Source organism: Tupaia chinensis, unplaced genomic scaffold, assembly GCF_000334495.1.
Source record: "Tupaia chinensis unplaced genomic scaffold, TupChi_1.0 Scaffold000622_1, whole genome shotgun sequence".
NCBI classification, from domain to species: Eukaryota; Metazoa; Chordata; class Mammalia; order Scandentia; family Tupaiidae; genus Tupaia; species Tupaia belangeri.
In genome coordinates, this window is record NW_006160142.1 from 997998 (window position 1) to 1024442 (window position 26445).

Consider the following 26445-nt stretch of genomic DNA (forward strand, 5'->3'; position numbering starts at 1 on the left):
AGAAAGAGAAAGAAAGAAATGGGGAAGAAGGAAAAAAGAAAAAGTAAAAGAGAAAAAGAAAGAAAGAAAGAAAGAAAGAAAGAAAGAAAGAAAGAAAGAAAGAAAAATAGAAAGAGAGATAAGAAAGAGAAAACACTTACTCCAGGGTTACAGCCACACTGCAATCCCATCTCCTCATTCTTCTTTTGGGATTTTGGGCATGCATACACTTGCAGTGTCTCTTGAGCTGCTGAGTCTGGAACTTGAACCACATAGTCGGTCATGTGGGATCAAGCCACCTTAACTATCACTCCATTGGGCTAACCCACATTCTTACTTTCCTGAGAACAAGAGACCACATTTATAGAGAGGTTCAGTTGTCACAGTATCCCAAATGAGCCAGGCTCCAAGTGACCCTGGAGCTGCTCTGCCTAATACTGTTGCATGAGTAATTCTGGGAGAATCCAGTAGAAGGACTCCTTAGCCAGCCAAAAACTTATGAGATAAATTGTTATTCTAAGCCACTAAGTGTTGGGGTATAGCTTATATAAACATGACATCATGTAGTGTACTGTAAACTATTTTTTTATGTTCTTAAATAGAATTGAACTTTTAAATGATTTCCTCATATTCCATTATGACATGTATTATAACCCATTTAACTGATGTCTTATTGTTTGTCATGCTTACAGTTAATTTTGAATGCTCAATTGTTGATTCTCTAATGCTATTTTCAGTACGTGAGATTCAGGGGATGTCAACTTATTTTAAGACAAATTCACATATCTCTACATTCTAAGTTCTTTGAGGACAGTAGACAGAAATCAAAAAACGTTTTCCTCTTTAAGCTTCTACACTGTGCATGGGAAAGGGTCAGTGTTCAAAGTATTTATTGAACAATAATCAAAGGAATAAATATGTGTAAATAATTTAGACAAATAATACTCAGTAGCCTGCAAATTTCAATACAGTGCGACATCCAGGCAGATGATGATGAGGAAAGCTTGGTTCTGCTAGACTCTCCTCCTCTACCTCACACATTCATGCTGCCTAAAGGCACTAAGGAATGAGTATTTCTGTTGAATTCAGTGTCACTGTGTCAAAGCCTGTGATTTCCATATTCCAGTCTCTCTACATCAAGCTTAGAGTTGATGTGATACCTGGTTAACCTGATGAACAAAACTGTATTAACTTTATAGTTTCTCATATGTACTATCCCCAAAGATGTGTATGTTCATGAAGAAATCATTTGTGTTTCCTCAAATCATACTGCCTTTCCCCCACGTTCTGGTCTTTATGACAAGAAAATCTACTTCCAAGGAGATTTCTGTTTTAGGGCTTCTGTTTCTTTGGTTCACTCTGTAAATTAGGAGAATTCAGAGATGGCCACATTGTACTTTTCAACAAATTACCATGTATCATTTAAGCCAATCAAGAATACAATTTTAGATTTGAATTGAAATGTTACAAAGTGAAAGAATCAAGATAATTTCTTTTCCCATTAACCTCTAGGGCAACATCTTTTGTATTAATATTTTGTTTCCTTTGGATAAGAGGAAGTACCTTGTAATCTTCATTTTTAATTTAGTTTTAAAGCATATCTAATCCTCAGGTTAAAGCATATTATTAGTGTTTAACAGAGAAAATGAACAACGTTTAGGGATGTCAGCTTCAGACTGAAACCAGTTCGAAGCTATTGGGTCATTGTAAAAGTCATGACGTGTGTTCTTTTTTTTTTTTTCTAAGAGGTTTTTGCTATAGGGCGCATGCCCTCGCCAGACAGACAGAGAGACACAGAGAGACAGAAAATGAGAAATCTCCCCCTGGGGGGATGGCCACGTCACAATCCCTTCTCCTCCATTCTCCTCTTGGGATCTTGGGCACACACGCACACGCGCCCGGTGTGAGTTTTAAGCCACCGGGTTTGGGATGCGAGCCACGGTCAACTACATGGGAGTCCAGCGACATAGCCATTACGCTAACTGCTGGTCCCTCATGATGTGTTTTTCTATGAAAAAATGCATCATGACTTTTCTGATGACGCTATATTTGGAGAACACTGGCTACAAGGCACCAGAACCTTAAAAAGTATTCTTGTGGTTTCAGACTTTGACCTAAAATCTCTTTTCTTTCACTACTTTTTATGGTTCACCATTCTGAGTTCATTTTACCTCATTTTCCTACTGTTTCATCACCTGCTTTTGGGAGGCAGGCCCAGGATTCTGAGGAAAGACTCTGGAGAGGAAAGGGGACCACAATCAATTTAGCACAGCCCTAGTCACCTGAAATAAACACTGGTATCCCCCTTTGACAGCTAACAAATGGAGACTTGAATGGTTATTAACGAAATTGGTTGTAAGTGACACTCAGGGCTCTAGATCAGCAGCACATCATTCTGAAATGAAATCAGAAGGCCTAGATACTAACCATGGTTCCTACAGTCTGTGAGATCAGAGTAAGTGTATGGGCCTCGGGTTCCTTACCTGAAATACTGGGTCATTGGGAAAGGCATGATGCATTCTGGCATAGAAAGACAGAAAAATATGTCATGGCTTCCCGATGACCGAATGTAAGGATGAAAAAGACTGTTTTACATATTCATAGGAGTAACATTACCTTTCCTACCTATTTCTTGGGGCTGAAATGATCATAGTAGGGAATGTGTTTCAAATGTTGAAACATGTTTTTGGAAATACATTGCCTTAAGCCCTGGGTTCTGAATGAGTTTAAGTAATGTGACGACCGGAAGTCTATGTGGTATATAAGTGTGCCTTCCTCATGAGTGAGGAAGACCGAGGTTCTTCAAAAGGATGACCGTTGATGGAGATACCGCATTTTCTCAGGTCTCTTCATAACATATATGGTATCTCCAGCTGGACTGGTATATTCATGTTGGGTAAATTTACAGGCTGTAGTGATGTATAGTTATGAAATATATAAAATAAATAAAGATTTTTTTTTTAAAGTTCCTTTGAACTGAACCCTATTCCTCCTTTTTCAAGATAGCTCATTATTTTTCTTTGGGATTTTTCTTTAAAACTTTTATACCAAGGCTGAGGGCTACTCATCAAGGCCAGATTATTTTTTTTAAAAATTATTTGTTTATTCCATAAGTGAGAGAGGCAGAGATCTAGCACCCCTCGAAGGATCTTGATGTTCTGATCCACCCTCAACTTCAGATCATGGGGACATACATGCCCTGCATGCTCAGAGCGGTCTCTGGAAGGGAAGTGGTAACCTTCCCCTGTGGGTCAGTCTTGCAGAATGAACCATTTTGTCTGTACCAGTGTCTGATGCCATCATGAGTAGTTTTGGAAGGGAGAAAAAGAGACAGCCATACAGGACTGGTGCCTTAGGAACTCTTATTTTGAATCTAGTGAGAAGAAATGAGTTAAATTCACTGATTTCTAAACTGACTACGAATTTTCTTTTAGTCAGTGATTACAGTTACTAACTTCCTACGTGCAGATTTGGTGAGTCAATACCCCTTCTACCATCCTCTGAATTCATAGGTACCTTCTTTTTCATCTACTACATTTACATCTTTGTGATAATTTCCCTCTTATTTTTTCATTCTTTGTGCATTCCAGAATGACAACTTGGTGCTAAGAATTGGGCACTAAATAATGAGGAAGATCTGGGCCATTGATTTGCATGAGGGTTGGTCTGTTTATTTTTAGCAGTCATTTAAACTTTTCACCTGCAACACGGAGATAACGCACTGCTCAGGTCTCTTCATCCTGAATATTGAAAAGGTGTTTAGAAATCCTTGGGTTCCTCTCTGCCACACTGGTTGCCTGCAGTGTCTTTTTGTAATTGAAAACATGTTTTCAGTACTTGAAACATGTTTTTCCCCAGAGGCAATATTCACTTAGTCAAATAATGTAATGTTTCCATTAATTTGAACCACATGCTATAGCAGTGTTTGTAGGGTAAAAATGGTCAAATACCAGCCATTTTATGTAGTTCAGATTTGTATCTCAAAAAATTATTTTTCCACATACATGTTTACCTTTTAATATGTAAAACAAACCATATGTATCTTCTTTAAAGAAAAATAATGTTATGTTTTCCGTTAATATATATTATGGAGTAATTTTCATTGTTCCTGCCATCTAGAGAGATTATTTATACAGCTTGGGAGCTTGATATAGAAGATGATGCAATTATTTAATTAATTAATTAATTTATTTGATGATGCAGTTTTGTGTGAATACTCTGTTCCCATTTGCAGGTGGACATGTTTGTGGCATCCGAGTGTTCTCAGATGGGAAGGGACACAGATCATTCATAAGACTAAGAAGAACAGGCAAGGGAAAGGAGGAGATGGTAGACATGAGCCAGGTAGGAGAGAGAGCAATGGTCTTAGAAAGATCCCCAAAGCCTTTTTTCTAGAGATTACTTTGTTTCAGAAGTGAAGTTCTGACCATGGGGGAAAAATATCCACCAAGAGTAAGAGACCCTAAACTCTGGAATTACAAAGTCTGTGCTTTTGAATCTAATGTTACCATTTATTCCTAGTATTAATATGTTTTCATGATGAAAACAGAAGTTGGTGATGTAATGATGATTTGTAATCTCTATACAGTCTATATATTACATATTATTTTTTTTTTGGTAATTATATTTTTTCCTAAACTTTAGTTCTAAAAATTCATGTTAGAGTACAGTATTAGAATGTTCCATGGAGTAGATATTTCCAGACTGACAAATCTGTGAAACCGTTGCCATGAAGGATGGAGAGCTTCTGAAATGACGGCGTAGGGCCAGAGTGACAGCTGCCAGCTCCGTGAAGATAGCTGTGACGGCCATAGCATCAGCCCATGCAAGCAGATTCACCGCATGTTACAAAGCAAGGAGCTGGGGGCAGTCGCTGGAAGAGATGGGTGGTACTTTTTTTTTTTTTAACCTTTTTTTTTTTTTTTTTCTCTCAGCTGTTTATGCCTTAAATACTGTTGCACTATTTTTCACTCACAGGCAGCCTATATATCATTTACAATGATAAAAATGGTATCAGAGACCAGCAGATGGCGAAATGGTTATGTCGCTGGACTCTCACATAGTTGACTGTGGTTTGAGTTCCGGACCCAGTGGTTTGAAACTCAACCCTGGACACGTGTGTATGCATGCCCAAAATCCTAAGAGAAGGGATTATGGCATGGTCATCTCCCTGGGAGGGGGGGTGATTTCTCACTTTCTGTCTCTCTGTTTCTTTCTGTCTTTCTGGTGAGCACATGTGCCCTACAATAAAAACCTCTCAAAAAATATTATATCAGACATTTATTGAGCACCCTTTATGTGGCGGGTTCACCTTTAAAGGTTTACATGCTTATCTAATTTTATTCTTACAAAATCCTTACATGAGAAGTACCATTAGTACTTCCATTTTGCAGATTAAACAATCCCTAAATTAAGAGAGGGTACTAAGCCTCAGACCACATAATTAGGAGGGACCAAAGACATATAATGAGCTGTTTGTCAGCCAAGGTGGATTGTTCAGAATGGCCTGCTATGACCTGTGGGTTCTATCACTCTGAGGAGCTTGTCAAGGGAGGAAGGAAGGATCAGGCTGGACACGTCAGTGCCTTCTGAAAGAGGGATGAAAGTTAAATGTAGATAAGGCAGGCAAGCCTGGTGAGACAGCTAGGCAACCTGGGCATCTTCGTTTGTGAATAAAGCCCCACATCCCTACAGCCATTTTATGGGTGTAGTCTGCTTCATTTATTCCAAATTTATGGCTTGCTAATCTCCCAGATGACCCTCTGTTCTTCCATTTAGAAATCTAAAGTATTTCTAAGTGAAATAAAATAGAGAGCCACACAAATGTTCATGCCCTTTCTCTTAAAGTTTGAAACATTGGCATTAAAACTGAAATACTCCACTGGTCTTCTCTACTCTAATATTTCTTCTCTTTTACATTGATTTTGCCTACCTTGGAGATGGAATTGGAAACTAGATTAAATAATTTTACAACCTATGTTACTATGGTGACCCAGGATGAAGTATATGAGATTTTTTCCCTTCATATTTTGATATTGAAAAGTCTGCCTATTTTTTCCTGTCTTTTACTGAAACTCACAGTGTGACAGAAGGGATAATATGTGGGAAGAAGTGTTATTTCTGACACATTAGGAGAATGCAGCTTTACAACTCTCCTTTACCCTCATCTGAGAGGTCCAGGTACCTCATATCTCATGGTCAGAGGCTAATGAAGTCTTCGATAGTTTGAATTCTGACAACTGTGCTGCGCTATTTCTTTATGGATGTCCAAAGCATATGTGCAGGTCTTATCCCTTTTCTGCCCATACTTATTCCTAGATGATCTCAGCAGCCTCAGTTTTTCAATACATCTATAACATTGTGGTTTTTAGATGAGTATCCCTGAACTTCAAACTTTAAACCCAAATACTTTCTTGAGTATTGCCAGATAAAACCCAGTTAAATTTGAATTTTGGACTCTTCCATGGATGAGAGAGACAGAGGAAAAGAGAAAGAGAGAAAGAGAAAGAGAGAAGGAGAGAGAGAGAGAAAGAGAGAGAGAGAGAGAGAGAGAGAGAGCGAGCGAGTGCGCGCACATAAGCTCAGTAAGGGCAAGGACTTCCACTGTTGTTAGGGCAATGCATGGCTTAAAGTTGGTATTCTTTTTTCTTTTTTTGAGAGGTTTTTGCTATAGGGTGCGTGCGCTCGCCAGACAGACAGACAGAGAGACAGAGAGATAGAAAGCGAGAAATCCCCCACCAGGGGGGATAGCCACACCGCAATCCCTTCTCCTCCATTCTCCTCTTGGGATCTTGGGCACGCACGCATACGCGCCCAGCGTGAGTTTAAGCCACCGGTCTGGGACTCGAACCACGGTCAACTACGTGGGAATCCAGCGACATAGCCATTACGCTAACTGCTGGTCCCAAAGTTGGTATTCTTTGAAAATTTGTAAATGAACACAGTCAATAACCACTCGGTATTCATCAGGTGGAGGAAATCCCATGTGAGAAAGAAAATGGCGTATTTGTGAGTATGTGCACATTTGTATATACCGAAGTGCACGTAAGAGTGAACAGCTTTGTCTATATGTGAGGGTCTGGCCTAATTATGGCATGCTTAGTGGTAGGAATACCATAAAACGTATCTTTCCTTCTTTATTATTGAAGCTGGGGTTATTACCAATAATCTACTGTATTTCTATTTAATGCTTTGTATGTCTATATTCAAAATTTATTTTTGCTTATCTTTTGGAGGGGAGTTGGGGAGTTTTGTTTTGTTTTGTTTTTCTTAACGTCTTGGGCAATGCATTCCCAAGTCATGCATTAGCAGTCATACCTATTCATCTGGGCTGTTCCTTTTTCTCCTGGCATCTGCATGATTTCTTTTAATCACGTTCCTGTTACCCTTTAATTATGTAAAATGATGTTATATTAAGTATAATTTCTGCTGCTAGCCACAGGGTGGCATTCATGTTCTTTCCTATCATTTTAATGACTGATAGATTACAAGGTCACTTTGAATAAATAGCCTATAGATTCTTTCCAGTGAGGTTCACATTCTGATTTTTCATATTAACACTTGTAAATTATGGAACTTATTATGCTATCCCACCTGCACCTCATTTTGCTTCCAGCCCCTTCAGTCCCTTCCTGCAGGAATCCAGGATAACTCTATCAGGTGGCCTTGTTTTAATATTCGACTCAGTCAAGAATCTAATGAAAGCCAGCAGCTGACACTGCCTGGGTATTCATTTCAACTCAGCCATCATGGGGAGATTTGCCAGCAGCCTTTAGCACAGGCCTCTAACTGAATGCTTGGTGGTGAACACTAAACTGAATAGCAAGTAGGATCACTCACCCCAACAAGTGTGTGCCAGTCTAGGTGGACTCTCCAGACGAGTCAGTGAGGCGTTAAAACTATCTATTTTATATTTAAGCACCACTCTGATTGTTAAAGGAAGACACACACACACACACACACACACACACACACACACACACACAGAAATGTTTACATAGGAATGTTCAGCCCTGATGAAGCATCTGGATGGTGGTTGAGATTTGCAGAGCTTATCCCTCCTGTTCTGGAGTGAGCCATTCATTTTATTCATTTATTAACTCATTCTTTCATGTAACTTAATTATCATTCATTTCACTTATGGTGAGTTCACATATCATGTATCTTATTTATTTCTGAAGTATTTTTTTCCATTTTATAGATGAGGGAAGTGAGGTAACTATTGTTAACAAGGTCAACTATTGAAAGCAACAGTAAAAAGAAACTAGAGAAGTGAAATAGACGTGAAGAGCTTTTGGCTAATTTTAGTTTTCTCTTTTTACATCTCTACGTAGACCCTTTGTTGGAAAACCATTGCTTCTGGAGACAAATCTTTAGACCCAGCATCAGATTATTTTAAACATGATTCTTAATTTACATTCTTACCATTGGTTCTTTATTTGGTTGCCAGAATTCACACATCTTTGACAATAACTAGAGGAAAAGTAATTATTTCAGACAAGGCTTTTATTTTGTGGCCATGACGTGCTTTCTCTGGGCTCTCACTTTTGGATTCCATCATATTAGTCAGCATTGCTTTCCATGTGTTCCAACTACAGAGCCTGTTTCTCAGTTTCTCAGACTGGTCTCATATATCGCTTCTCTAGTCTTGAGATCAAGTGTCCCTCCTCGCGAATCTATTGTTCTGTTGTATTTCTCTCAACATGTTAGGTATTTCTTTTCTTTTACTTTTCTTTTTTTTTTGGAGAGGTTTTCGCTATAGGGCGCGTGCGCTCACCAGACAGACAGAGAGAGACATAGACAGAAAGCGAGAAATCACCCCCCAGGGGGGATGGTCACGTCGCAATCCCTTCTCCTTCCTTCTCCTCTCGGGATCTTGGGCACACATGCACACGTGCCCACCGTGAGTTCTAAGCCACCGGGTCTGGGACGTGAACCTCAGTTGACTACGTGGGAGTCCAGCTATATAGCCATTACACTAACTGCTGGTTCCCATGTTTGATATTTCTTGTGGACCATTTGTCAACCTGGCTTTCTGAAATTTACTTTGAAATCCTTGCTTTTATCATCACTTACTTTTGTATTTAATATCTATTGTCTGACATTCAAATTCAAATTCCATTACATATATTTTTTAACAGTTGTAGGTTCTAATTGTGGAATGGTAGACTAGGTAATTCGGACTAGCCATTTTACTGAGGACAAGACATAGAGCAGCTTTTGTTCTTTAATCTGCTGCAAGGCCTGGGAATAATAAGTTGGTGAGGAATGGCAACAACATCTTGGAAAGCCCAGCTATTGGGGTCTGTGTTTGTCCAGGAGGAATTTACTGAATAGAAGGGAAATTTAAGAAGGTGAGAAGACCTTTTGACAGCTTAGAAGGACCAGTGGAATGGATCTATAGGTCAGAAGATTCACTGTAAAGCACCTGATGAACTCTACCCTAAAAGAAAGGGCAAGCTTGAGGTAAACCAATTGTTACATGGATGGCAGATCAGCTTTGATTTGTCTCTGTGACTCAAAAAGTTCTAGGCTCGAAAATTGTATTGAAATAATATCTTATTGTAGTTCCTCACAGGCACATAGATGAAATGGAGTAAAGTTCTTTGTCAAAGACATTAACATCATTCTAGGCCCAAATTAATTCTAAAAATATTATTAAAAATAATTATAGAAATATAATTTGTAAAACATACTTATCACTAAAAATATTTTTTAAATGTGGTACATCAAAGAGCCAGATATACGCAGTTTTTAAAAAATAAATAGAAAATAGTAGAAACATTAAAAATTAGAAAACAGACTGACAAGGACCCCAGATACTGGAATTTAAAGCCATTTTGCTGTCATCAAAGAGACAAAAGAGAAAATTCAAAATATTAGCAGAAAACTTGAAACTAAAAAATAACATGGCAGATTTTACAAGGAATCAATACTATTCTCAAAATGAAAATATGATAGGCAAAATGGATTTGTTTAACAACATTTTAGACAGAGATAAAGAGAAAAACAGTGAGATAGGCCATAGCTTGAAAGAAAATATCCAGGTATTAGTTGGAGTTCTCTAGAGGGAACCAATGAGATATCTTTCTATCTATCATGTATCTGGGAGGAGATTTAGTAAGAGAATTGACTCAAATGACTCAAGTGGCTGAGAAATCCCACAACATGCCATCTGCAAACTGGAGACACCGGGATGCACTTGGAGTTAGTCCAAGTGCTTAAAAGCAGAGAAGCAATTCCGTAACTCTCAGTCCAAGAGCAAAAGCTTGAGAAACTGGGAGTTAGTGGTGCTGGTATAAGTCCTCGAGTCCAAAGGCTGATGAGCTTTGTATTCTAATGTCCAAGGCAACAGAAATCTATCTGTACTCTCTAGAAAAGATTAATCCCTTTCTGTATTTTCTGTATTTGTTCACTCCTGACCCTGGCTGATTAGATAGCCCTGCCCACATTGAGGTAAGAACTCCCCACCCACCAGTCCGCTTAGACTCACACATTAATAATAAAGAAGCACAGAGAAACAAAAGCATGGAAAATTTAGGAGAGTGGGTAAGAGAAAGATGGCCCAATAGGCTCTAAAATATCCTTAAGATGGAGAGAAGAGAGTAGAGCAATTTCATATTTGAAGTGCTAATGACTAAAATTTTTCCAAAACAAATACAAGACCTCAAACCTCACATATTTTCGAAACCCAACCAAATCATAGCAAAATAGATAAAAACAAACTAATACCTAAACAATTTACAGTGAGATGACAGAAAACAAAAAGACATCATCTTAAGGTGAGAAAATGATTCTCTTGATCATATGTAGACTTAAAAATAATCTCTCAAATATATTATAGCATGTGAAAGTTAAAAGGAGGCATTGAAATAATATAGTTAGAATGTTGCAAGTGACATATCTCTCTTTCAATAACAAAGGAGAATTTAACAACTAAATGTAACATTTGATTCTAGACTAATTCTGTATCTGGAAAAAAATAATACCATAAAGGATATTATTGTTACCATTGAAAATATTTGAATATTTCCATTGTATACTTGTCATTCATAGTATGGGCTGTGAGTCAGTCATATCAGCCTCACCTGTGAATTTATTAAATTATGAACATAATCCCAGGCACCAGACTAGAACTATTAGACATGACCTTAGAATCATTAGATCAGATTGTATTGATCCTTACATATTCTGCAGATACATTAATGTTTGGGCAGCACTGTATTAGTTAATTATATTCTATTTATGTTACATTTTCTTAATTTTATAAGTAATAAAATGTGATGTGTTAGAAATGTCTTTGTTCTCTTGAGATATATGCTGGAGTATTTGGAGTTAAGGGTCACAATGTTAGCAACTTAATCTGAAGTGGTTCTTTATGATAAGGAAACATATCAAGTGACAATTTTAAGGAAACATTTTTATCACAGTAAGACAGTGAAAATGTGGTAAAGCTCTTATAATTGATTATTCTAGGTGAAGAGACAGCTGTTCATTGTACTATTCTTGCCATTTGGGAAAAAATCACTTTGGAAAGCAATCTAGAAAATGTTTTAGTTAGGGTCAATCATACATATAACCTATACTCCAACAATTCCACTGCTAAATAGGTATCCAAAAAAGAAAAACTCTGGAGAGGCTGGCATGTGGCATGGTAGTTAAGGCACTGGACTCCCACATGACCAACCATGTTTTGAGTCCTAGACCTGGTGGCTTGCTTTCTCACCTTCCCTTTCTCTCTCTCTGTTTCCTTCTGCTCAAATTAAAAAATAATAACAACAAATAAATAATTCTTTAAATCAAAACAAAAATCTGGACCCATCTACTAAGAGACATATACAAGAATGTTCAAAGTAGGAAGCACTCATATTTGTCTAAAGCTGGAAGCACTCATATTTCTATCAACAATGCAGTAGATAAATTATGACAAAAGACACTATAGGATCTTATAGAGTAATATATAGCACTGGAGATAAATTTCCTACAACTAGGACAATGATATTTCAATTTTTAAAGAATTTTTGAAATTTAATTTTATTTATTCATTCATTTTATTTTAATTTGACCAGACACACACACACACACACACACACACACAAAGAAAGCAAGCTGCCAGTTCCCAGACTTGAACCATGGTCAGCCATGTGGGAGTGTCTAGCACCTTAGCCACCACACCACCTGCTGGCCCCCAAAGATATTTAAAATTTTTATAAACACAATATTGAGTGACAGAAACTAGAACTAAGAATGTGTACTGTATAATTGTGTTTCAGTTAACAGATACATAATTAAGTGTTAAAAGTGTAAATTAAAGCTATTAATTTATTACTGCATAGGTCAAGATAGTAAACTTGTACGAGAGAGAGGGTTGGGACTCGGAGGAACATATTTAAGACCTGTATGTTGGTAAGAGCCTGAGCACTGAGCTGGGAGTGGTTCTATGGGCTTATTTTATATTAACTCATTTAGGTGAACATTTATGTTTACTGTGCTTCTTGTATATGTTTTATATCAGGACAAAAGAAATGTTTGAAAAATAAGAAGTGATTACTCTGGTTGTTGCATAGAAAATGGTCTTGAAGAGATAAGAATGAAAGCAGGGAGAGAGAGAAAACTTCCCATAGTCTATGCGATAGATGGTGGTGTTATGGACCTGGATGGTAGCAGGAGAAATAGAAAGAAGTAGATAGATTCTAGATATAGTTTAGAGATATATCAATGAAACTTGTTAGTAGAACATATGAGGATACTTCAAAAAGTTCATGGGGAAAATAGCATTAATGTATGAGTAGTCCAAAAAAATAAACTGAAATCCATGCATAGTTTTTTTTTTTTTTAATAACATGTTTTTATCATGAGCTTTTGGAAAACCCTTCATATGTGCAGAGAGAATGCTATGTGCTATGGTTTAAAATCATCTTTTCTATAATATGCTTTCTAACTCTAAAAGGAAGAATAAATTGTTTTGCCTTTGGCCTCTCATGGCATTGTATGAGTGACTCTATGGCATGGGATTATCTCTGGGTTTTTAAGAAGGGTGTTACCATGGTTAAGGCTGTGCACTCTGGTGCCAAGGTCCCTGGGTTCAAATTGTAGCTTTTTCATTTACCAGCTGTGTCACCTTGGGAAAGTTCCCCAATCTCTCTGTGCCCTACTTTCCTCTTTTCTGAAAAACGGGTCATAAAACTAACCCAGGCAGTGGAAGTGAAAGTGATGAAAAGAAGGGAAAAACAGAGGATATAGAAACAAGGGACACCCCAGATGAAAATTCCAGACATTGCAGGTTTGCTTGGAAGCCTGCCCTGCTCCCTGTGACCAGCCTTGTCCAGCTTGCCTAGTCCTGGTTTCTGTCTTTGAAAATGTAGCTACACTGACTATAAATTGTGTGTGGTTCTAGAAATGAAGCTGATTTTATTTTTGACAAGGTCTTTTTTGTCTTCTGCATTCTCTCTCTTTATTTTTTTTTAAGTGTACTGTCCATTTTGCCAATTTGTTCCCATGGAAACCACTGAAAATTTACAGCTTGTTTAAGTGGATCTGAGAAGAGGCACAGGTTGTTGTGGGTATTAAATGAGTTTACATTGCAAAGCACTTAGAATGGTGTCCAGCATATGAAAATATATCCTATAAATTTCAGCTATTATTACGATAATTATGGAAGTTTTTCCAGTGTGAAGATAAAACTATCTCTTATTTATTTATATTTATTTTGTGTACCCTGTCACTCTTCTACCACCCACCCAACTTGCTTGTACATAGTACGAAGGAGCTCAGTGAAGACATGTGGAAGGAATAAAGGAGTGAATTTCCCTCCCTGCTCCCCAGGGAGGTTATATGGCTAGGCTGTTTCTTGTTGCCTCCTTTGGCAATAGCATAGATTTGGAGATAAAGCATACAGGAAATAGTGTCATTTGAATGATTTTTGCAAGTATTAGCCTGTAAAGATTTCTGAAATTGTAATATCAGGTAGGGCAGTATGTGAAATCCTTAGCACTTTAGTGTGACTGTTTACAATGGAAAGGTTGTTAGAATCAAACTTAAAACTCAAAACGAGTTTCCTTTTTGGTTAGGAAATTCTTCTCAACATCTACAACTGATGGTCAGTCATTTCATCTCTGCCTAAAAGTAAGTTATCCGGACATTTTTCTCCAGAGATAATGTGAACACTGGACGCTAGAGTGGAAGTAAGAGAGAAAGAAAAGGAAGGGGAAGGGGCTGAGAAGATGGAAACAAGAGACCAGGGCTCTGTGGGTTTGTCTGCAGTTCCTTCTTCACCTGGCCTAGCTTCGGCCAGTTTCCGTGGGGAAGGGGAAATGTCAATGCTACAGGAAAACTGGGTCCGGTTCCTATCATTCGCTATCGTAAGTGTAATGACGGTGACATGTGTGTGATTTTAGAAAGGAAATTGGTTTTATTTTTTGCCAAGTTCCTCTTTGTCCTTTGTGTTTTCTCTCTCCCTTCATTTTGTTTAACTGCACTGTCCATTTTGCCAGTTTGTTTCCATAGACACCATTGACAGTTTGCAGGCTATTTAAGTGGACCCAAGAAGAAGCAGCAGTAGCAAGGAAAGCCCTGCCATTGGCTCTAAATAGCGAGAGTGCTCTGGGCTACCGGCTGTCTCCTCTCCACCTGACTACTTACCACTTAGCAAATCATATTTGGCAATAATAACCCAAAAGAAAAGATCTCCCTCACCCCGAACGTGAATGGTTGGAGGGAGGTGAAGAAATATCAACTCTATATTTTTGACTACGATAATGAAAGTTGTGCCCAATCTAAGAAGAAGAAACCTACTGATTATTAATTGGTGTCTGGCCCCCACACAGCGGTTAGCACTGACTCTTCGTCGGGGTAGCTAGGGAAGCTGTGACTCCTAAAATGATCGCAGACAGCATGGAAAAAAGAGCTGGGAATTTTGTCATGTTCACTGACAGTGAAGGAGGTGGGTGTAGCAGCGAGGAGATGGCCGCTGAGCTGTAACAGGCAGATGCCAAGAGTAGGAGGCTGAAACACAAAGGCCATCTCTGGCACTGCAAGGGGTCAGCTCCACAGCATTCACAGCACAGTAGGCACAGGAGAGAGAGCAGGGGCCGTGGCTACCAGGGACGAGGCCCAACTCAGAGGAAGGGGGTTTGCTTGGTTCAGATAAGTGCATCTCCTACTCCATTTCCACCCCTGATTCTCAATAGTCGTGGTGCTTGGAGACCATTCTCTCTCGCTCAGATTTAAATTAGGGAGACTGTGGAGGAGAATTTACTCATAAGAAATTTAAAACAGAAGGAAAGAAGGGCGGGAGAAAATATAGAAATGAAGAGAATAGACACAGACATAGCGGGGTTGAAATTCAAGTCTATGTTCATGGAGAAAAATAATTACGTTCCTATGATAAATTTTATATAATTAAAGAAAAATTAGTGTTTGTTTATTCTACATTTTACCAGCATTCTGCTAGGTACAAAAAACAAAGGTCAGAATTTCTTTCCTCCCAAATTTACAATAGATGAAAGAAATCTTGAATGTCAAAATGAAGTTTATTTATTTAATACCATAGATCTTGTGAAAGAGTTATAAAACAGGATGATGGTAAGTCATAATTTGGATGAGACCAAATAGCTCTTGAGAATGTAGCTTCTCTTACTGCTATAGATTAGTGCTGAATCATCAGTCTAGGATGTCAAAAATACTGTCTGGTCAAATATTTTGAAAAATAAAGCAATTGAAAAAACATTGTTGTATTTCTGACATAATAAGTTAATTAGACTAACTTTAGCAATCACTCCTATTCCCCCGTTCTTGAGCTGAATACTTGCTCTTATGTTTGGTTTGGATTTTTACCTATAAACAGCCAAGAGGTGGCAAAATTGGGCACTAAGATGCCAATAACTTAGAGCTCTACTCAGAAGCTGGATATTCCAACTGGCATAGTGTAGGTGACAGGGACAATCTAGGGAAATCTTGTTCTGGCTCCTGCCCTGCATCTCAAACACCAAATTTGAATCTCTAGGTAGTGGGACCAGCAGATGGTGTAATGGTTATATCGCTAGACTCCCATGTAATTGACTGTGGTTTCAGATCCAGACCCAGCCACTTAAAATTCACACTGGGTGCATGTGCGTGTGTGCTCAAAATCCCAAGAGGAGAATGGAGAAGGGATTGTGGTGTGGCCATCCCATCTGGGGGGTAATTTCTTGCTTTCTGCTATGTCTCTGGTGAGTGCACACATACTATAGCAAAAATCTCTCTTAAAAAAAAAAAAGAGCCCCTAGTATGGAGATGGCACTTTTTAAAGTTTAGATAGCTGAAATACATAGACATTGATGGAGTGTTTTAAAGAAGAGCAAATGCTCATTCTGTTTAGTGATTGCACAGCCTGAGATTGTATGTGTTTATATGCGGTAAGGGGCTCTGAGTAAATTAGGTAACAGAATAATTGAAAATATTATTTGGGATCTTATTTAGTGTTGAGCCACCACACTGAACAAGAGTCAGTGATCAGAACATTAGATAGATGTAATGATCTGGTGTGGGCCTCAACTCAATAGGGAGGAAGAGAAACTTTTTATGAAGAGCTGATAGCTTTTCATCCCTTTAAAAAGCCCAGGGGATAAGCCAAGTGGGCCAAGGGTATGAAATAGCCGGTGAATGACGCATTCCTATACAAGAGGCTGAGAAGCTTGTCTATTGATAATCTCACTAGCTAGACAGAAGACACAAAATCAGATGAATAGCCAGATAAATATTGCATATAGTAATTATGCACCAGCTATAAATATGGTGAGTTGATGTTTTCTGCCTCCAGGGAAGTGCAGTTAAAATTGGGATAGTGATTTTGATGAGAAGGGAATCAGAATTCAGGGAACCTGAGTTCAGAATTTTAAATAGCCCTGGAGACTGGGTCATCATAATGAAGCATTATACACCACCAAGGAGAATTTTATTTTCCTGTGTCACTCCCATGAGGTTTGCGTGTGAAGAGGTTAAGATCCTTCCTGTCTCTTTGTTTCCAGCAGCAGGATTCTTTGGGCTGTGATGTCCATTTGTGTTAAAGTATTTAGCCGCAGGCAGTCTGATCTGGTTGCTTTTTTCTTTGCTTAGATGCTCCACTGAAGTAATGATAAGATTAGCTCCAAAAAAACTAAAATCTTGACCTCTGTCTTTGCTGAAACTTGTTCTCTAATGTGGAGAAGTGTACATTCTAAAGCTAAATCCTGTGTTACAGGGGAAAAGAAAGCCTAAGCACACCTCAGAAAGTTATAACTCTGCTAGTGATTTATGTTTCCAGCTTTGTAAGCTGTGATAGAAATATGGTCTTAGATATGAGGATAAAGTGTAATATCCCAGTGTTCGAAATATATATCCCCAGTGCAAACTGTCCCTACTCTGAGTTGCAGGAATTGCGGTTAACTGTTTTCTTTCTCTCACTCTTAGAAAGTCTGTTTCTGTTACATGACACTAATAGGTCAATGATGATCCTAGGAAGTGGCCGTTCTCCCTCCAACTTGGTAAGAGAAACAATTAAAGGATGCAATTTCCTTTTACTTTTACTCATTGCACATTAGTTCAGAGGAGGGACCCTTGGCTCATGCTTGCATTGTATAAGTACATTAATGTGTATTTCTCTGCTGGAATTTTGCTCCATCATGAAAGTGTTCAGGACATATCTTTACTCAAAAATATTATGTTGTTTTTTTGGTCATTTGCTGGCTCAAATCCCGATTTCTCAGCATCTTATCCAAAGCCTTTCATAGTATGACCTCAGCCATGCTAAGCTTCGTTCCTCCCTATTCGACTGATCGTTCATCCCTAGAACTACATCCAGCCCACCACACCTTCATTTCTTCTTGCCTTTGAATATTCTGTCTTCTCTGCTTGAAATGCTATTATTTTGCTCTCTGCATCATTCATTCTCCTCTCCAACTTCTCTTCTTTATCTACTCTTCCATAAAGCTCACACTTAAAAGTCACCTGTGTGGAGTCTTCTTGAATAGCTTTCTTGATGCCGATGTAATAAAATCACCCCTTTATTATCTCTTCTATAATAAACTGATTGATTGAAGGTCAAAGATGGCATCTCATTACCTCTTATATTCCCTAGTGCCCAGCAAAGTACATAACACATCCTAAGCACCCACAAAGGAAATAATAGACATTAATGAAATACAATTATTAGTGAAAAGGGAACTGCATTAAAAATGATATAATTGTAACTTATAAAATTATATTATCCATATTTTATTAATTTAAAAATAAAATTTAAAATAAAATTTTAAATTCAAAAGTAAATCACGAAGACCAATATTTTTATTAATCTATAGAACTTCAGATTGGGACCAGTAGATTGCATAATGGTTACATCGCTGGACTCCCACATAGCCAACGGTGATTCAAGTCCTGGATCCTGAGGCTTGAAACTCACGTGGGTTGTGTGTTCATGTGTGCCCGAGATCCTGAGAGGAGGATGTGGCCATACATCTGGGTGTGTGTGTGTGTGTGTGATTTCTCAGTTTTTCTCTCTCTGTCTCTCTGGTAAGCACCTGCATCCTACAGCAAAACTCTCTCTTGAAAACAAAACAAAACAAAACAAAACCCTTCAGATTTACATGATATCTATTTCTGTATAACAAGCCACCTTAAAACCTAGAAGTTTTAAATAAAAATTTATTATTTCATTAAAAATGTTGTGGGTCAGGAATTCTGGAAGAATTTGCGCAGTTCGTCTCTATAGTCAGGAATATAGATTCTCCTCTGAGTTAGTTGCTTTGCACATGGGCATTTTGGTGCTCCTTGGCTTCTCTCCCTCTATGTCTCCATGTGACATCTCTTTCTCCAGGGCCTCTTAACATAGCTTGGACTGCTCTCAGGATGGTCTCTGAGCAATCGTACTCCTTACTTGGTGGCTGACCTCCCAGAGGTAGGGAAGGGCTGCTGCTTGGTCAGGTAAGGGTGATCTCTGGAACTGGCACTGGTCACTTCCTCTTCATGTATTGGTCAAAGCAGTGACAGAGTCTACCCAGATTCAACAGGAGAGAGAAATAGATCCCACCTCATAATGCCATGCGGCAATATCATTTTGTAGAAAAGCCTGAAGGGCACAAAATGATGTTACAGCCATTTTTCAAAAATATAACTATGATACAATACATATTTGATAAATCAGTGCTTAAAGGTGCTTATTGTAAAAGTCAATTAACCCTCCTGAAATGCTGTGTCTTCACCATGATAAGGTATAATCCTGATAATCTCTTTGTAGCCTCTCTGCTACAGCGATGGAATCTCTGAGGAAGAGAGAGGAACCCAAGCTTAATGTTCTTCACCTAGGTATTTAAATCACACTTATCTTATCTAAAATACTACAGAGTCATAAGTAAGAGCTCCGCTTCATATTTTGAATATTTACCCTTGCAAAACCCATTTCCCCACAAGGTGGTTTTAGGCAAATTCATAGGCAATAGAGTCTTACTGTGCTAAAGAAGCGTAGTCACATCAGAGCTATATCCCTAGCCTTTGAGGCTAACAGCAAATACAGCAAGTTTTTCAAGCTGAAAGTTGTGATCTTAGTAGATTACCAAGTAAGTTTAGTGGGTTGGGGCTGGTAGTTAGTGAAAAAAAAAAAAAAAAAGGAAATAGAATAGAATACAAAAAAAATAAAGTATCTTTTTGTGCATGTGTATTGAGTGTGAGTACTACATTACAATGCAAACTCTATTTCTCACTGTGAGCTACAGTCACAAATGCTTTAAAGTCACATAAGCAGAACATCAGAGTCCTCTCATGAACCTCTCTTGGTACCACTTTCAAAGTCAAAACATTAGACTAGAGAGACCATTGGTTTGATCCAGCACAGTATTTCTGATATTCTTTTAAAAACTATTTTGTTTAGGGCCCAGAATGACAAATAGCTCAGAGTCCAATAGAAACATCATTTTCTAAGAGAAGAGATTGCTTTACAGACAGCGTATAGCAAAATACAATATCTCACCTCCACAGCTTATGCCCTCCATCGCCTAGAAAGCGTTTTTATATGACTTTTTTCTCTCCTTATTTTCAAACTTATATTTTGTTGAATAGATTTCCCAAGAGCTTAATTCTTCACCTATCCAATGTTTCTGACCCTTGACAGGATGGTTCAGGAACACCCCAAAGTACTGAGCAGTGCCTAGTTGTGCAGCGACAATTGCATTGGATTGTACTGGGAGACTTTGCACACCATCCTTAGCTCAGATGTGGGCATTTTTACATAAAGGCGTATTTTCAGACTCTGTCTTCTACATACTACTCAATATCATTTCTTCTAACAAGGTATTTTACCACTCTTGGCTCATCTATACTTGAAAAGGCAGAGTGCTTTATTTTGGTGTCCAGTTTTAACTGTTCAAATCAGGCCAGTTCACAATTATAATTTGTTATGAATAGTAAATATGGTTTACAGTGTGCTTTCCAAATACATGATTCCACTTAATATTTAGAATAAACCTGAGTTCTGGTTATCATAGACATTTTCAGTTTAAATTTGGAGAAGTATAGATTTAGAGAGGTGAAATTGTTTCCCCAAGGTCATGTGCATACACTGGGCAACAGACCCAAACCTTGACGTTTGATTCCAAATCTTATACCATGCTGCCCTTGGCCAGAGCTAACTATCTGGACTTGTGAAATTTTCTTGATTTTATTTTAAGTTCCTTTCCAAAAGATGCCTTCAGGGTATCTAGCCCTTTGGTAATCCAGTTCTCAAAGTCAGGAGATGGTTCAAAATTTCCCTACTTCTAAAAGTCAATGTTAATGCAAAAATTATAAGTGATACAAGGGAAAAGTATCCAATGATAGCCAAGGAGAGATATGTAATATAGGTACCTTGTTTGTCTTGGGTCTTTCAGATTGCTACTCTTCTACTTGGCCTTTTAGTTGGGAATGTGGTGACTGAGCCCCCAATGCACTGGTATGTGTCTTAGTTCATTTGTGCCATTCTAAGAAAATACCTAACTCTGGGTAATTTATAAAGAACAGAAGTTTATTCTCTCACAGTTCTGAAGGCTGGGCAGTACAAGATGGGCACCAACAAGTTTAGTGCCTCAGAGACGGCACTCTTTAAGTGTCTTCACATGATAGAAGGGTTAGAAGGGCAAAAAGGGGATGACAGCTGTGTCTGCACATGGTAGAAGAGTGAAAAAGAGCCAAACCACTCTTCCTTAAGCCCCCCTTTTTTCTCTTTTTTTGGAGAGATTTTTGCTATAGGGCGCGTGCACTTGCCAGACAGACAGAGAGAGACAGAGAGATAGAAAGCGAGAAATCACCCCCCAGAGGGGATGGCCATGCTGCAATCCCTTCTCCTCCATTCTCCTCTTGGGATCTTGGGCATGCATGCACACACACCCGGCGTGAGTTTAAGCCGCTGGGTCCGGGACTCTGACTGCGGTCGACTACGTGGGAGTCCAGCGACATAGCCATTACACTAACTGCTGGTCCCCTTAAGCCCTTTTATAAGGTCCTTACTCCCATCCATGAGGGCTTTGCTCTTAGGACTGAATCTCTTCTAAAGGCCACCCCCCCACTTTTAATACTATTACAATGGGGATTGAAGTTCACTTATGAATTTGGGAGCTACATTCAGACCAGTGAATTATGCGGCAAAAATAATAAGTCATTATGTAACACTTCTCCATTGTGCCAAATCATACATTCTTCAGGACTATCTACTATGAAAAGAGGAAAGCTAGACCTTTGACTAGTTATTTTTTGTGTTCGTTTCCTAGGTGTCTTAGGCGTTCACCAGTTTAGCATAACCACTATAAGTTAATCAACGAGCATTCTTTCAAGGATTCTGCAGGTGGGGTGAATTATATCTCATTAACTAAATAACTTAAGCATAATTATAATATAACAAGCTACGTTATTGTACACTGTATTCCAGTGCTAATATTCCTTTCTTAACAGAATATTGATAAAACCTTCATCTCTGTGACTAGGGAAATGTCTTTATCCTTATTTTTTATGTGCTTATTTCATTTTTAAAAATTGTATTCTATATAAGTGCATATCACATTCTTATTTGGATAAAAATTAGAATATTCTTATATTAGGATCAATACCTTAATTATAGATACATTAATAACTCACATGTCCCAGGCCTGAATAGTGCAATTCTATAAAATAATGCTGTAATTTCATTGATGTACAAGTTGCCATGGACAGCTCTCATCTCATTTAAGTTCAAGTAGTTTAGGCTTTTTACAGATTTTTTCTTCCCTAGTCTGTACTTTTACATCCACCACTAATCAGCCCAAAAGATCTTTTCTTACCTCAGCTGGCTTCTGGCTCCTGGCTGCCATTTGAGTTGTTATCTGTAGCTTCTTGCCTTTTTGAGTTTACCTTCCTTTAGTTTCGTCTGCTCCTTCTGCACCATGATCTCCAGACCAGTGACTCTCTGGAGATACTGGCAAGCATTGCTGACATTTCCATCTGACCTCTGGGAGGGCACTGCTTTCTTCCGAGTTACTTCTGAAGTATAAAGCAGGTCCTCCAATTATTGCAAAGGAGGCAACTGGAGACAATGCACCCACATCAGACTCTAGTGTCCTTTGTCAGGCAAGATCCTTGCCTAGCTCCCTGCCAGTCACTATGTGACAGGAGTCAGCTGACATTATCCCCATTTTCCACCAATTACTAAAAATCTCCAGGGCTCTCTACATGTTAATATTCAAACCCAGCAAAAATCCTCTGATCCAGAAAGTGTGCTGAAGCTGCCTCTAAGAAATATGGTTAATTCTTTCTTTACATATGTGTAATCAAATGGGTCTTGCAAAGTATTCCCTTCCAGAACAAGGAGACTCCCTACTTAAAGGGTAAACCCTGAAGCAGAAATGACTTATAGCTTTTAAAGTGGAAAATATTTTTAGCTACGGAAAAATGATTGGCTCAGTCACTCTTTGCTGGATACCCCATTATGCAGAAAATTCTACATCTTGCCATTTGCAATTGCCCAGAAGTTTAAAATTTTCATAACTGTTCAGGCAATTCTTTTTATGTTTGTGATACTTGTAAGTTGAATGTTTAGAAGTTGAGAGTACCAATTTCTCTAAAGCTTGGGAAACATTGATTTTCAACCATTTACCTTTTTGAAACCTTCTCATAAATTTCCAACCAATTTTATTTTTTTGTTCACCTTCTCTTCCATATACACTGCCTCCCTATCCCACATTCTCAAAAAAGTGTACAGCATATTGTTCTCCCATAGTCAAAGACACACTAGTTCTATTCTACTGTCTCTTGCTCTAAAATTTTGAAGCCCAAAAATGAATTGGGGAAGTGGTTTCTCAGTGCCCATTTAGCCTGAGTTCTATCCTAAACGTCGAAGTCCACCAGCAGTTTAGTAATCTTGCTTAACTGTATATATTGACCAGATTACCCAAATAACAGCTGAATTGCTAATTCATTTCTGTCAACCTTTTTTCTTGCTTAGGGCATACTACTTGGAAGGGATACAAATTATGTTTCCTAACATTTATTGTGAAGGACAGCTGTCTCTATAACTTCCAAGATCCCCTCTCACCAGTGGAGCTGGGATTCTGGGCCAGACACCCATATGCACTTACTCCAACTAGTATCAATTTGCTGACAACTGACATTTTCTGATGCCAATCATTCATAGTAGCATATACTATTCGGCTCAGAAATAGCAGGCCTTAGGAAAGGAGGAAAAAGAGGATGAGTGAGTAAGAAAAATATGTGATTCTAAAATTATGAAAAACAAAAACCTAGTAACACTACAGTGACTGAATATCTAAGATCCAGGCTTTATGGATTATATTTTCAGTATGTCTGTTTTATTCATACCTTTCTCTCTTTCTTTTTTTCTCTCTCTCATACACACACACACACACACACACACACACAAATGTAAACAATAAAAAGTTCTATCATCATGCAGGCCACTAAATCTACCCCACCCCCCTTTTTTTTTAATTGCCAGAGATTATATACACTCACTAAGTGAGAAAGAGGCAAAGGAAAAATCACCTCCTGAAGGCCCACTGAGCCATGGTCACACCCCAAGTCCTTCTTCATTTCTCCGTCTTATCAAGATTATTGAGCACATATCCACACAGGCCAGCAAAAATCCAAGCAATCAGGGCTGGGATTTGAACCCCAGTCAACCTTGAAGAATCTAGCTCTCTTAACCATTAGGCTATGGGGTTGGTCCACTAAACTCACTTTTCTGGTTTATGAAGCAAGTTCAAAGCTACCTCAACATTCTTTACTTACCCGGCATCCATCGTGATTCTCATTAGTTCTATAGCCTTTTGTGAGACTTACTAATAGTACTTGATTACTATTGGTTGTCTGGAAAGTCATAATGCATTTTTGCATAGAAAAATATGTCATGAGTTCATGAGTTTCCCGACAACCTAATATATAGGAAGCTTTCAACCTTCCTCCCTTCCTTATTACTGACCTTCCTTCCTTTAAAAAATTGTCATTGAGCATCTGCTAGACATAGTACACCATCTAAGTTAGGTGAAAAATTCCAAAAAGCATAGATCACGATGTCTTTGCCATGAAAAATATCATTTGGAAAAATAAACCAATCACAAGAAATTTTAAATGTCAAATAATGATAATAATAATAATACAATTCATGTCACAATTTAGAGTAGGAACCATGACATGCTGAAAGGGCAAAACAGATTAGATTGCTCACAGCAGGGAAAGAAAGTGAGCTCAGAAAATGTTTTTTAAAAGTGGTAGGACTGTCATAGAGCTTTTATGAAAATGTAGGCTTGAGATAAAAGAAAATAAGATAAAGGTGCATATTGCATATTGTAGGTAGGCAGTAGAGTGTCTACAAAGTTTCTTCCTCCACAGATCTGCCTACAAAGGGAAGATCTGTCTGTGACCTCTTCAGAGCAAGGACTATGTCTTTTACCACTGAATGAGCAGCCAAGAGCCTGGAACCTTCTGAATGAAGTCTGAGTGCAAGGGTGAGGATCTAAAAAAAGCCACAAGGCATTTATATTTCAATTCTGTATTTTTAAAAAATATATGTAGATGGTTTATGGAGCAAAGTGTTTAGTTTCATTTGTTTTGCTTTGATTTTTAAGTCTATAATGGCTACTTTAGACACAGACTGAAATCCCTTGTAAGGAAAGGGAAATATTTTAGGGAGAGATGGATGATGAAGACAGGGAGGTTGAGAGACCAGCAGTTAGCGTAATGGCTATGTTGCTGAATTCCCATGCAGATGACTGTGGTTCGGTGGCTTAAACTCACGCCGGGTGTGTGTGTGTGCATGCCCAAGATCCTGAGAGGAGAATGGAGGAGAAGGGATTGCGGCATGGCCATCCCCTCTGGGGGGTGATTTTTCGCTTTCTGTCTCTCTGTCTCTCTCTGTCTGGTGAGCGGATGCACCCTATAGCAAAAATCTCTCCAAGAAAAAAAAAAAAAGACAGGGATGTTGATTACTTATAACTTACTAAATTACAGCCCCCCAAACTAGAAGCTGCCTTATGGATTTCAGTCATTTGAATACTCACTAGCTTTTAAATGAGTCAGATCCTAACTTTCCTTTTTTAAGGGACTATTTACGAATTAGAAATATTTTTCATTACAATCAAGGGACCAAAATCAGAATAAGGTATTTTGTTCAATCTTAGCCCAATATTTCAGCCAATAAGTTTATGATGGAACATAGCCCTAAAACCAAATTTGTCCAAGATCTCAACTTTTGAGTGAAAAAAATTTTAAAATGACTTTTCAAGCTGTTTTATTTTACATAAGGTTATGGTAACTACATAGGAAATAAAATAATATTCTCTACCTCTGAGACTTCTTTTTCCTTGTGGTGAACTTGGTTCAATTTAGATGGAAGAATTGTCTTTCATTCTTTCTGCTTATAAGTAGTAATATGTAATCTGATTGGTTCAGCTGTCAAGAGTTTTACATTTCTTCCTCAACAGCATAGTTGCACATATGCCCCAAAGTTTGAGATCTTATTGCTAATTTGCCAGATTTATTGGGTTATGTTTTTATTAGACTCTTCAGGGGCAAAAGTAGAAAAAAATCCAATTTCTGATGCAGCTTTAATCTAGTGAATACTGTTGGGAACTAATAGAAATGCAGCCATAAATTCAAAATGCACAAAAAGTGCTGGGTGAGTGGTGGGGGTGGAAAAGAGATTTGTTTATGTCACTTTGACTAAGAAAGCTGGCATCCAAAATTCCAAGTGATAGGGGAAACAATGTAACAGGCAACTACAGAAGTACAGGAATGTCAGAGAATTTTAGGACTATTTCATTCACTTCCTTGGGTATACAACAATTACTAGGTGAACTTGATCTTATGTTAATCATAAAGCTTCAGAGCCCAGAGTTTCCAGGAAGTGCCCTACTCCTGATAAAACTTGGATCAAGTGGCTGCTAATGTCTTCCCAGCCTATAGTCTTGGGCAGCTGTCTTCAATGATCTTGATTTTGGG

The 26445-nt window shown here is 38.3% G+C and overlaps 1 long non-coding RNA gene across 2 annotated transcripts in view; it reads right to left on the bottom strand.

The window, feature by feature from the left end:
- The window catches only part of LOC102487891 (uncharacterized), a 30488-nt gene that overhangs the window by 2437 nt on the left and 1606 nt on the right, over positions 1 to 26445 (bottom strand). Inside the window, exons 2-3 of one of the 2 annotated variants that reach the window (XR_003551155.1) lie at positions 22275 to 22473; positions 19181 to 19253 (exon numbers count right to left, since the gene is read on the bottom strand). This is a non-coding gene — a long non-coding RNA (uncharacterized LOC102487891). Of the gene's footprint in view, positions 1 to 19180; positions 19254 to 22274; positions 22474 to 26445 lie in introns of those variants that run through there. The other variant, XR_336073.1, reaches the window with a different exon arrangement.